The sequence below is a fragment of the Oncorhynchus masou genome, chromosome 13 (assembly GCF_036934945.1).
Source record: "Oncorhynchus masou masou isolate Uvic2021 chromosome 13, UVic_Omas_1.1, whole genome shotgun sequence".
In the NCBI taxonomy this organism is placed as follows: Eukaryota; Metazoa; Chordata; class Actinopteri; order Salmoniformes; family Salmonidae; genus Oncorhynchus; species Oncorhynchus masou.
In genome coordinates this window covers 18203864-18214512 of record NC_088224.1, presented here as the reverse complement: position 1 = coordinate 18214512, position 10649 = coordinate 18203864, and positions in this window count along the sequence as shown.

The following is a 10649-nucleotide window of genomic DNA, read 5'->3' as shown; positions in this document are numbered from 1 at the left end:
ACACACACACAACACACACACACACACACACACACAATGTTTGTCCCTCCTTTGTTTATTCATATTGTGTGTGAGTATGTGTGTGTCTGTCCCTTATTGCCTTCTGCTATGAGCGGGACGGAGCTAAGATGGTGTGTGTGTGTGTGTGTGTGTGTGTGTGTGTGTGTGTGTGTGTGTGTGTGTGTGTGTGTGTGTGTGTGTGTGTGTGTGTGTGTGTGTGTGTGTGTGTGTGTGTGTGTGTGTGAGACACATCTGTTGTGGGCTCAACTTTCAGCAGCCTGGCTGCTGTTCTCGTAGATAGGGGAAGTATAGTGGTGCTTGGATGACAGTGAAATAAAATTATGACGTGTGTAATTAATGGGTGGTGGGAGATGAGAGGGTGAGGTGTGTAATTAATGGGTGGTGGGAGATGAGAGGGTGAGGTGTGTAATTAATGGGTGGTGGGAGATGAGAGGGTGAGGTGTGTAATTAATGGAGGTGGGAGATGAGAGGGTGAGGTGTGTATTTAATGGAGGTGGGAGATGAGAGGGTGAGGTGTGTATTTAATGGAGGTGGGAGATATTTAATGGAGGTGGGAGATGAGAGGGTGAGGTGTGTAATTAATGGAGGTGGGAGATGAGAGGGTGAGGTGTGTATTTAATGGAGGTGGGAGATGAGAGGGTGAGGTGTGTAATTAATGGAGGTGGGAGATGAGAGGGTGAGGTGTGTAATTAATGGGGGTGGGAGATGAGAGGGTGAGGTGTGTAATTAATGGGGGTGGGAGATGAGAGGGTGAAGTGTGTAATTAATGGGGGTGGGAGATGAGAGGGTGAGGTGTGTAATTAATGGGTAGTGGGAGATGAGAGGGTGAGGTGTGTAATTAATGGGGGTGGGAGATGAGAGGGTGAAGTGTGTATTTAATGGAGGCAGGAGATGAGAGGGTGAGGTGTGTAATTAATGGGGGTGGGAGATGAGAGGGTGAGGTGTGTAATTAATGGGGGTGGGAGATGAGAGGGTGAGGTGTGTAATTAATGGAGGTGGGAGATGAGAGGGTGAGGTGTGTATTTAATGGGTGTGGGAGATGAGAGGGTGAGGTGTGTATTTAATGGGGGTGGGAGATGAGAGGGTGAGGTGTGTATTTAATGGGGGTGGGAACAAGGACGTGTGTGTGTGTGAGTGTGTGTGTGCGTATGTATAAACTACCATTCAAAAGTTTGGGGTCACTTAGAAATGCCTTACAACAGGCCTACAAGCCCTCAGTCCAGCCTCTCTCAGCCTATTTCGGACAGTCTGAGCACTGATGGAGGGATTGTGCATTCCTGGTGTAACTTGGGCAGTTGTTGTTGCCATCCTGTACCTGTTCCGCATGTGTGATGTTCGGATGTACCGATCCTGTGCAGGTGTTGTTATACGTGGTCTGGCCCTGCGAGGATGATCAGCTGTCCGTCCTGTCTCCCTGTAGCGCTGTCTTAGGCGTTTCACAGTATGGACATTGCAATTTAATGCTCTGGCCACATCTGCAGTCACATGCCTCCTTGCAGCATGACTAAGGCACGTTCACACAGATGAACAGGGACCCTGGGCATCTTTCTTTTGGTGTTTTTCAGAGTCAGTAGAAAGGCCACTTTAGTGTACTAAGTTTCCATAACTGTGGCCTTAATTGCCTACCGTCTGTAAGCTGTTAGTGTCTTAACGACCGTTCCACAGGTACATGTTCATTAATAGTTTATGGTTCATTGAACAAGCATGGAAACAGTGTTTAAACCCTTTACAATGAAGATCTGGGAAGTTATTTGGATTATTACGAATTTGTCTTTGAAAGACAGGGTCCTGAAAAAGTGGCATTTCATTTTTTGCTGAGTTTATTTTTGTGTATGGGGGTGTAATAGTGCAAAAAACTATGTTGATGGTGTGTGTGCTTTGCCAGGACGGAGAAGTAGATGACGGGCGGTGTGTTTTGATGATGATGTGTGTTTAGCGATGGCTCTCTATGGAACTTGTTATTTGGCTTTGCTTGCTGAAGCCCATCCATATTTAATGGTGAACAGACAATCCCATCCTGTCTGTCACTATTTTGTCCACCTGCTAACTGACTCATATTTTATTCACTGCTTTCCACCTCCTTTTATTTATCATTAGGAAATAGAGGCCCACAAATTATTGTCTATGAGAGAGAGAGAGAGAGAGAGAGAGAGAGAAGAGAGAGAGACAGAGAGAGAGAGAGAGAGAGAGAGAGAGAGAGAGAGAGAGAGAGAGAGAGAGAGAGAGAGAGAGAGAGACAGAGAGAGAGAGAGAGAGAGAAAGAGACAGAGAGAGAGAGAGAGACAGAGAGAGAGAGAGAAGAGACAGAGAGACAGAGAGAGGAGGTACTAAAGACATTCAAGTTATTCATACCCTTTCCAAAAATGCTTCGGTTGATTTCGCTTTATTTATTTACCATCCAATGACATATTTATTATTGCTTTATTAACGGCACCTGTGTGTTTGTATGGGCTTGTGTACATGGGTGAGATAGTTTAGTTGTTTAGTACAATAGTCATCTTTACTGCCCGTGTGTGTGTGTGTCTGCTTGTCTCTGAGAGCTTTCTTCGGAAGTTCGAAATCCTTAATGACGGCCTTAACCCAAATATAGCAGCAATTAACTTGTCTTCTTCTTGTGTACACAGCCGAATACTGTAAACACACACACACACACACACACACACACACACACACACACACACACACACACACACACACACACACAACCCACTCAATCAATCAATCACATACACTCATTCTTCCATTTAAATTAGCACTTTGTCCCAGTGAAAATAGTTCCTCCTCCACTTGTCTCTTGCCCCAGATTTCAGCACAAAATAGCATCTCCGTCTGTGTAGCCAAGAGGGGGAAAAGGCATTTCGTTCTCTCACTAAGGTAAGAAAAGGCATTTCGTTCTCTCACTAAGGTAAGAAAGGGCATTTCGTTCTCTCACTAAGGTAAGAAAAGGCATGTCTTTCTCTCACTAAGGTAAGAAAAGGCATGTCTTTCTCTCACTAAGGTAAGAAAAGGCATGTCTTTCTCTCACTAAGGTAAGAAAGGGCATTTCTTTCTCTCACTAAGGTAAGAAAAGGCATGTCTTTCTCTCACTAAGGTAAGAAAAGGCATGTCTTTCTCTCACTAAGGTAAAGAAAAGGCATGTCTTTCTCTCACTAAGGTAAGAAAAGGCATGTCTTTCTCTCACTAAGGTAAGAAAAGGCATGTCTTTCTCTCACTAAGGTAAGAAAAGGCATGTCTTTCTCTCACTAAGGTAAGAAAAGGCATGTCTTTCTCTCACTAAGGTAAAGAAAAGGCATGTCTTTCTCTTACTAAGGTAAGAAAAGGCATGTCTTTCTCTCACTAAGGTAAGAAAAGGCATTTCTTTATCTCACTAAGGTAAGAAAAGGCATGTCTTTCTCTCACTAAGGTAAGAAAAGGCATGTCTTTCTCTCACTAAGGTAAGAAAAGGCATGTCTTTCTCTCACTAAGGTAAGAAAAGGCATGTCTTTCTCTCACTAAGGTAACTAAATGATTCCTTTCTATTCAGTATTCATTTATCTCCACAGATACAGCAGTTGTGTTGTATAAGGAAATTTCACATTTTGTTCTTGTCGACAACTTAAGCCTAGGGTCTATTATTCTGTCCCAATGAGAGAAGACATATTGTAGACATGCCTGGTCCTGTAGATGAACCCCGTGTGTGTGTGTGTGTGTGTGTGTGTGTGTGTGTGTGTGTGTGTGTGTGTGTGTGTGTGTGTGTGTGTGTGTGTGTGTGTGTGTGTGTGTGTGTGTGTGTGTGTGTGTGTGTGTAAGAGAGAGAGAGAGAGGAGAGAGAGACTATGTGTCTGTAGTTTTATATCCAGAGGTATTTCTTCCACTACAATGGGTATGTGTCTGTAGTTTTATATCCAGAGGTATTTCTTCCACTACAATGGGTTTGGCTGTTGCACATGAGAGGTCTTCGGCCGGATGGTCCTATTTGCATGATCCTGTCAAGGCCCAGCACATTACCATATACTTGCGGGACAACTAGGTGTTTGATAAATGAGTCTGTGAGTGCAGCTCCCTTGGGTATCGTTCTACACGCAGCGCGAAAGAGGAGAACAATGCGCACATTAGAGCAGAAGATTAATGTGGGGCTCCACTGTAGATGACATAGAACCAGCTACGCTCTCCGCCCGACGGTGCCATGGCACCTTCTAAATGGCTTCTATTGTTGCTCACCTGTCAGAGGTTGGCCAAGCCGTTTCAACAGATAGCGTGATGTTGTGACCATGTAGCCTCTAGACCGGGGGGGGGGGGGTGAGCAAAGTACGGCCCGCGAGACATTTTTAAATGTATTAAATATTATTTTATTTGAGTTATGATTTGTGGCCTTTATTTACTCATTCCATGATATACAAACAACCTCCAATAGATGGCGATGTAGCCTGGCAGCGCACTCTATATTTGGCCCTACAGTTAGATTCAGAATGAGCTCAGTCATCATAGCCACTTCATTGCTTGATGATTTTTTACGTGAAAAATGAGAAAAGTGGACTCTGAATGCCGTGTGTTTTTTACTAGTATTGGACAAAAGACAGAATGTCTGATATCTTAAGAAAGTGTTGCCGTTTTTAAGGAAAATGATCTCAATCGTAATTTTTCAAGCAAGCATGCTAGCTACGCTAGCAATCTGTCTCAGGAAAAGGCAAGTGTCACGTTCGTTGTAATAATGGTCGGAGCAAACTGCAGCGCGATATGGTTTCCACATAAAAATGCTACTTAAGTATGATCTCCAATTAGAGACAATGATAGCCTGCTGCCTCTAATTGGGAATCATACTAAAACACCAACATAGAAAAAACAAACTAGAACCCCACATAGAAAATATAAACTAGACTAAACCCCTAGTCACGCCCTGACCTACTCTACCATAGAAAATAAAGGCTTTCTATGGTCAGGACGTGACAGCAAGGAAGCCTTGAAACTTGCCACAAACTTAAAAGGCCAACAAAATATGTTTACTAAACGTATTTTGTTGTTACTAAACGGTGCTCTACTCAAGACTCTGTAACTAAGGCAAGCTAAGTAGTGGCACATAAAATACAAGAGCATAGCAAGTCTTTTGCTGACAGGGAGGTGGGGAAAGAGTAGTGGAGACTGCTGGTGTCCTTTGTCCTGAGAGTAAAAGCCTATTTGAGATCATTTGCTTATCACACAGAACCGTCACCAGGCGCGTGGAAGTGATGAATGAGGAGCATTTTTCTTCGCAGAGTTGAAGAAAAAAGCAGATGGCTTCGATCTTTTTTTTGGGATGAGAGCAGTGACATCAGAGACCACGCTCAGTTGTTCATTTTTGTCAGAGGAATACATGGGAACTTTGAAATAACGAAGGAACTTCTTGCGATGCAATCAATGATGGGAACAACTAGGGGCTCTAACTTATACGACAGGTTGTCTGTCTGCTTGGTAAAAATGAATCTACCGTGGAGCAAACTGACAAACGTCACAACAGATGGATCACCAAATATAACCGGTAAAAACATTGGCCTACTAAAAAGATTACAAGACAAAGTAAAAGAAGAAAGACCTAATTCACTGTATTATTCATCATGAAGCCCTGTGTAAAAGTGTGTTAAAGCTGGAAAATGTTGTCAAATCGGTTGTAAATCTTGTCAACTTTATAGGGGCAAGGGGGCTTAACCAGCACCGGGACTTGTTGTACCATTCAAATGAGCGCTAGCTAAGCCTGGGGAAAGTATTTTGCCGTGTGTGAGAACTGAGAGGGGAAAGAGGTATGTTCCTTGATGTGGTTGGTAAAGCTGACGACTTCTCCAAGTTCAAAGACAGACTGGTGGTGTGGACATATTGGGGCATCTGAACGATCTAAACGTGAAACTGCAGGGAAATTGTGTTTTTGTGCATGAACTGTATTCCAATGTGAAAGTCTTCAAGACCAAACTTATGTTGTTCTTCAGACAAATGAGCAGCCGGTCTCTCGCTCATTTCCTGAAACTGGCCACACTGGCCACTCCCACATCACAGGGCCTCACTGAGACAGACAGTAGCACTTTGATCCACCTGCATGCTGAGTTTTCCTGCCGCTTCACCAAGACTGAGACTGAGCTGGAGCTTGTTTCATGCCCCCTGTCTTTCGACAGTGAGAAAGCACCACCAGACACACAATTGGAGCTCATTGACATCCAATGTGAAAGTGCTTTGGAGAAGAAGTACAAAACGGCAACAATAGACCAGTTCTATGGCTCATTGAATGAAACTAAGTTTCCAAACATTAAAAAGCCCAAAGGATGCTTGTTTTATTCGGGTCCACAAATATGTGTGAACAAACGTTCTCAGTAATGAATTACAACAAATCCCGTCACAGATCAAATTGAACAAATGACCACTTGTTAGCTGTTCTGAGAATCTCTAAATCAACGATGACAACAGACATTGATGCCCTTGCCAAGAGAGGTGACCAGACCCATTGTTCACATTAAGACTGGCATAACTGTGACTGGGGTAGGCAAGGATTATGCTTTTTCATGGTGATGGTTATGCAGTGAGAATGATCCAGCAATGCACTTATTACAGGTAATAACTAATCAGTCAGATTTGGGCTGAGGTGATTGGAGAACTGTAAATATGGCTCACAATGGAGATTAAAATGTTTTTTTAATATGCTTTCAAAAACAGACCATTCCAAATTAAACAGATGCTCTTACCATATGTTTCACTCAATTTTAGAATCATTTTTTTACACATCTGCTGTTACATTTTGCATGTCTCCAGTCATATATTCACCTGGAATTGTTGTGCAATTTAAATGTTTAAATATTAAACAATTTGTGAAAATATTAAATGTAAGTTTAGTTTTTAAAATGGGAGAATTGTTTTCAAAAGTAAAATATGCCCAATCAGTGGCCACGCCTACGTGAATAGGCATTTGTTGGAAATTATGAACCAACCCATTTTCTACATTTCCATAAGAGCCCCCGTGACACAATTCACGGCGAACTAAGCCGACCTCAGCGTGAGCTCTGGTTGCGAATGGTTGAACGACTACAACCTAACAAAATTAACATTGTGTTCCTGATGACGTGAGGACTGATGTCCATACGTTTAGAAGGGCAAATTTCAACATGGAGGTGACGATCGCCACGCTGGAAGGATGACTTTGACTCTACCAGCCAGAATATAACATGAGCTTAGTACGGCAACTTGGTATGAACTTTGAACTTATTCACTAAAGAAGTGATACATCCTAGACGTCGAGTCATCAGCAGCAGCTGTAAACGTGCGTGGCCTAGGAGAGGACGGACAATCTCTTCAGAATGACAGGGTACTTACTACATTGTATCCATTCTACCACAAGACGACATGGTACTACAACGTGTCCGTTCTACCACACAACGACAGACTACAACGTATCCGCCCAGAAATATTCTTAAAAGGACAAGGGAGATCTCTGCTGGGCAACCTAGCCTTCCATCTTCGAACAATCTATCGAAGAGCAGCTCAGAGTAAATATATTTCTTGCATTTTCCTTTTCCGAATGGGCGGTTATTTAGAATGCATAAGATTATGTATTTATGATAGCATAGCTTCATAAGGTCCGATAGAGACCAAATCCTTTTGTTCCTCAGTCTTCCCGCACTTTCATTCAAACCCAACCCTCTTTCTTTGAGCCATCATATCGGTTTAATCTGCTAGTGAGTGACGTTTTCTTTTATGACATAATTAGTAATCAATGTATGATCCATCCTGTACATATGTAATTCTGTGTGATTATCTAGGTATTTAGTAAATAAATAATTATACCACATTTTGTATTACTTATTCAACTTGTTAGCCAGGGTTCGTGAAGATAACCAAGAATTTTACAACGTTCAGATGAGACTGAATAAGTTGACGATTAATAATTGAAATAAAAGATTACCAGGTCTTTAAGAGTTTATTCGGAAGACAACACCTCTATAAACATTATTCCGCGGTGCCCGACTTCCTAGTTAATTACATTTACATGATTAGTTTAATCAGGTAATATTAATTACAGAGAATTGATTTGATAAAATAGCATGTCATATATCATTTAATCCATAGTAAAGACACGACAACTGTAAGTTTGGTTGTACTTTACAAGGGTAGAGATGCAGGATCTGTGTGTGTGTTTGACTGTGTCTGTCATGTTGTAAATTATATACATTTTGTTAAGATGTGGGGGAAAATGTGTTCACAAAAAACAAGGGTAGAATTGTTCTGAAAGCATATGTACACCTACAGTACACTAGTAGTTGTGTGTCAACGTGAGAATGAATAAAGCATATGTACACCTACAGTACACTAGTAGTTGTGTGTCAACGTGAGAATGAATAAAGCATATGTACACCTACAGTACACTAGTAGTTGTGTGTCAACGTGAGAATGAATAAAGCATATGTACACCTACAGTACACTAGTAGTTGTGTGTCAATGTGAGAATGAATAAAGCATATGTACACCTACAGTACACTAGTAGTTGTGTGTCAATGTGAGAATGAATAAAGCATATGTACACCTACAGTACACTAGTAGTTGTGTGTCAACGTGAGAATGAATAAAGGCTTCACACGTTTTGTCACGCATATATTATGTGGCCCTTCACTTGGTTTCAAAAACTCATTGTGGCCCTTGAGCCAAAATGTTTGCCCATCCATGCTCTAGACCATGCTACCTGTTCTCTCTCATCATTCAAAACTCCTATTTCACACCCTAACATGTAAACACTGTCTGCAATATGTGCCAAGTGTGCAGCACTTTTAGGCATATGTCATAAGTATCATCTTAGAAATAGGTTAGTATTGATTTCATCAGGATGCAGGTGTATGAAAAAGTGAGAGCCTTCACCCTCGTGTCCCTCGCCAGTTTCCTGCATTACATAACAGCACACTGTGAGGCGCAGATATGTAAAATCTCCCAATTCTGAAATTGCTCTGTGCACTTCTTGCAGGCTTGTTAAAATGCGCCGCTGCTTGGATAGTCAATCACACCACGGTGGTAGCAACGTGTGAGCTAAATTGGCTCGGGAGCAGCACGGGGGAAATCTGCCCGTGGTGCAGAACACAAGGTCGTGCGTATTCTGTCAAAGCCTACCTCTCTCTGCTCTCTCTTCCTTTCATGTGCTGCAGACCAAAAGCAAAAATCCCACTGTACAATAATGCCAAAAAAACATTTTTAAAGGCCCACTGCAGGTTAGAGGTTCGAATAACACCGTGAAATTGTGAAAATTATGATAATGCCCTTTTAGTGTAAGAGCTGTTTTTTTTTTAAACTGCCTGAATCTTCAGCCTGTTTTGGTGGGTTTGGGCGTACCTGGTGACATCACAACCTCTCTGCCAATAACAGTTTGTTTTCAGCTTTCTCCTCCCCACTCAGACCACTCACAAAAAATCCTAGCAAAATTGTTTGCTAAGAAGCTTATCTTTTGGACCATTTTAATTGAAAATAATCACAGCAAGGTATTTAATTGCTACCCAGAAATGATTTGACATTGAGATGAAAACAGCTGCATTGGGCTTTTAAAGACATTCTGCACAGGAAACCTTTCATGCTGTTCAGTTAAGATTTCTGGGCTAAAAACTTTCCACCAAAAACCTTTCGCAGAAGAAGAAATTAAGAAGAGAAGCTTCAACGTTGTGTAAAAAAAGTCTCCTGAATAAGTTCTGACACAACAACAGCAGCACGTGAGGGAAACCGATATCAGAGGCAACTGGACCCAACCACAGTCAGCAAAGTAGGGAAAACCTTAGATATACCTCAAAGCTATCTCAAAGTTTTTACCATTTGCTCGAATCATAAACCTAAAATAATGAAAATGGGTTTGTGGGAGGGTGGGGCCTCTCTGGTAAAATGTTGACTGTACAGGCCTTGTTTCTTTCAACTGAAGCATTTAGCATGAGACATTTAGAGAGTGTTTTGTCCCTGACATTAATTGCAGCAGTGAGTGAACATTTTGTGTCACATTTTAATGCACTTTACCTTCACTAACTGCAAGCCCAACTCCTGAGGCCCTACGATGTGTAGCCTAATTGCACCACAACTACATTAAGCATTGTGAAGATACAAGTGTCATGAAATACTCTACGGTGCCCAACAATCAATTCCAGTTTTGATTGGGTAAACTAGACCTATGCTTCATCATAAAAAGGACAAAGACCTTGACAACACAAAGCAATGTCACCAGCTCCTAGAAAGGCAGACATAAATTAAAGGGGTGATATGATAGAAAGAGAGAGGTCACCAAAGTTCCTGGAAAGATAAACAGAAAATGGTGTATATGGTATGGAGAGAGAGAAGGCAGAGACACAGAAAGAGAGGTGGTGAGAGAGAACACAGAGACACGGAGAGAGAGAAGGCAGAGACACAGAAATAGAGGGGGAGAGAGACTGCAGAGACACAGAAAGAGAGGTGGTGAGAGAGAACACAGAGACACACAGAGAGAGGAGGAGAGAGAAGGCAGAGACACAGAAAGAGAGGGGGAGAGAGAGAGAACACAGAGACACAGAAAGAGAGGGGGAGAGAGAAGGCAGAGACACAGAAAGAGAGGGGGAGAGAGAAGGCAGAGACACAGAAAGAGATGGAGAGAGAGAAGGCAGAGACACAGAAAGAGGGGGGAGAGAGAGAACACAGAG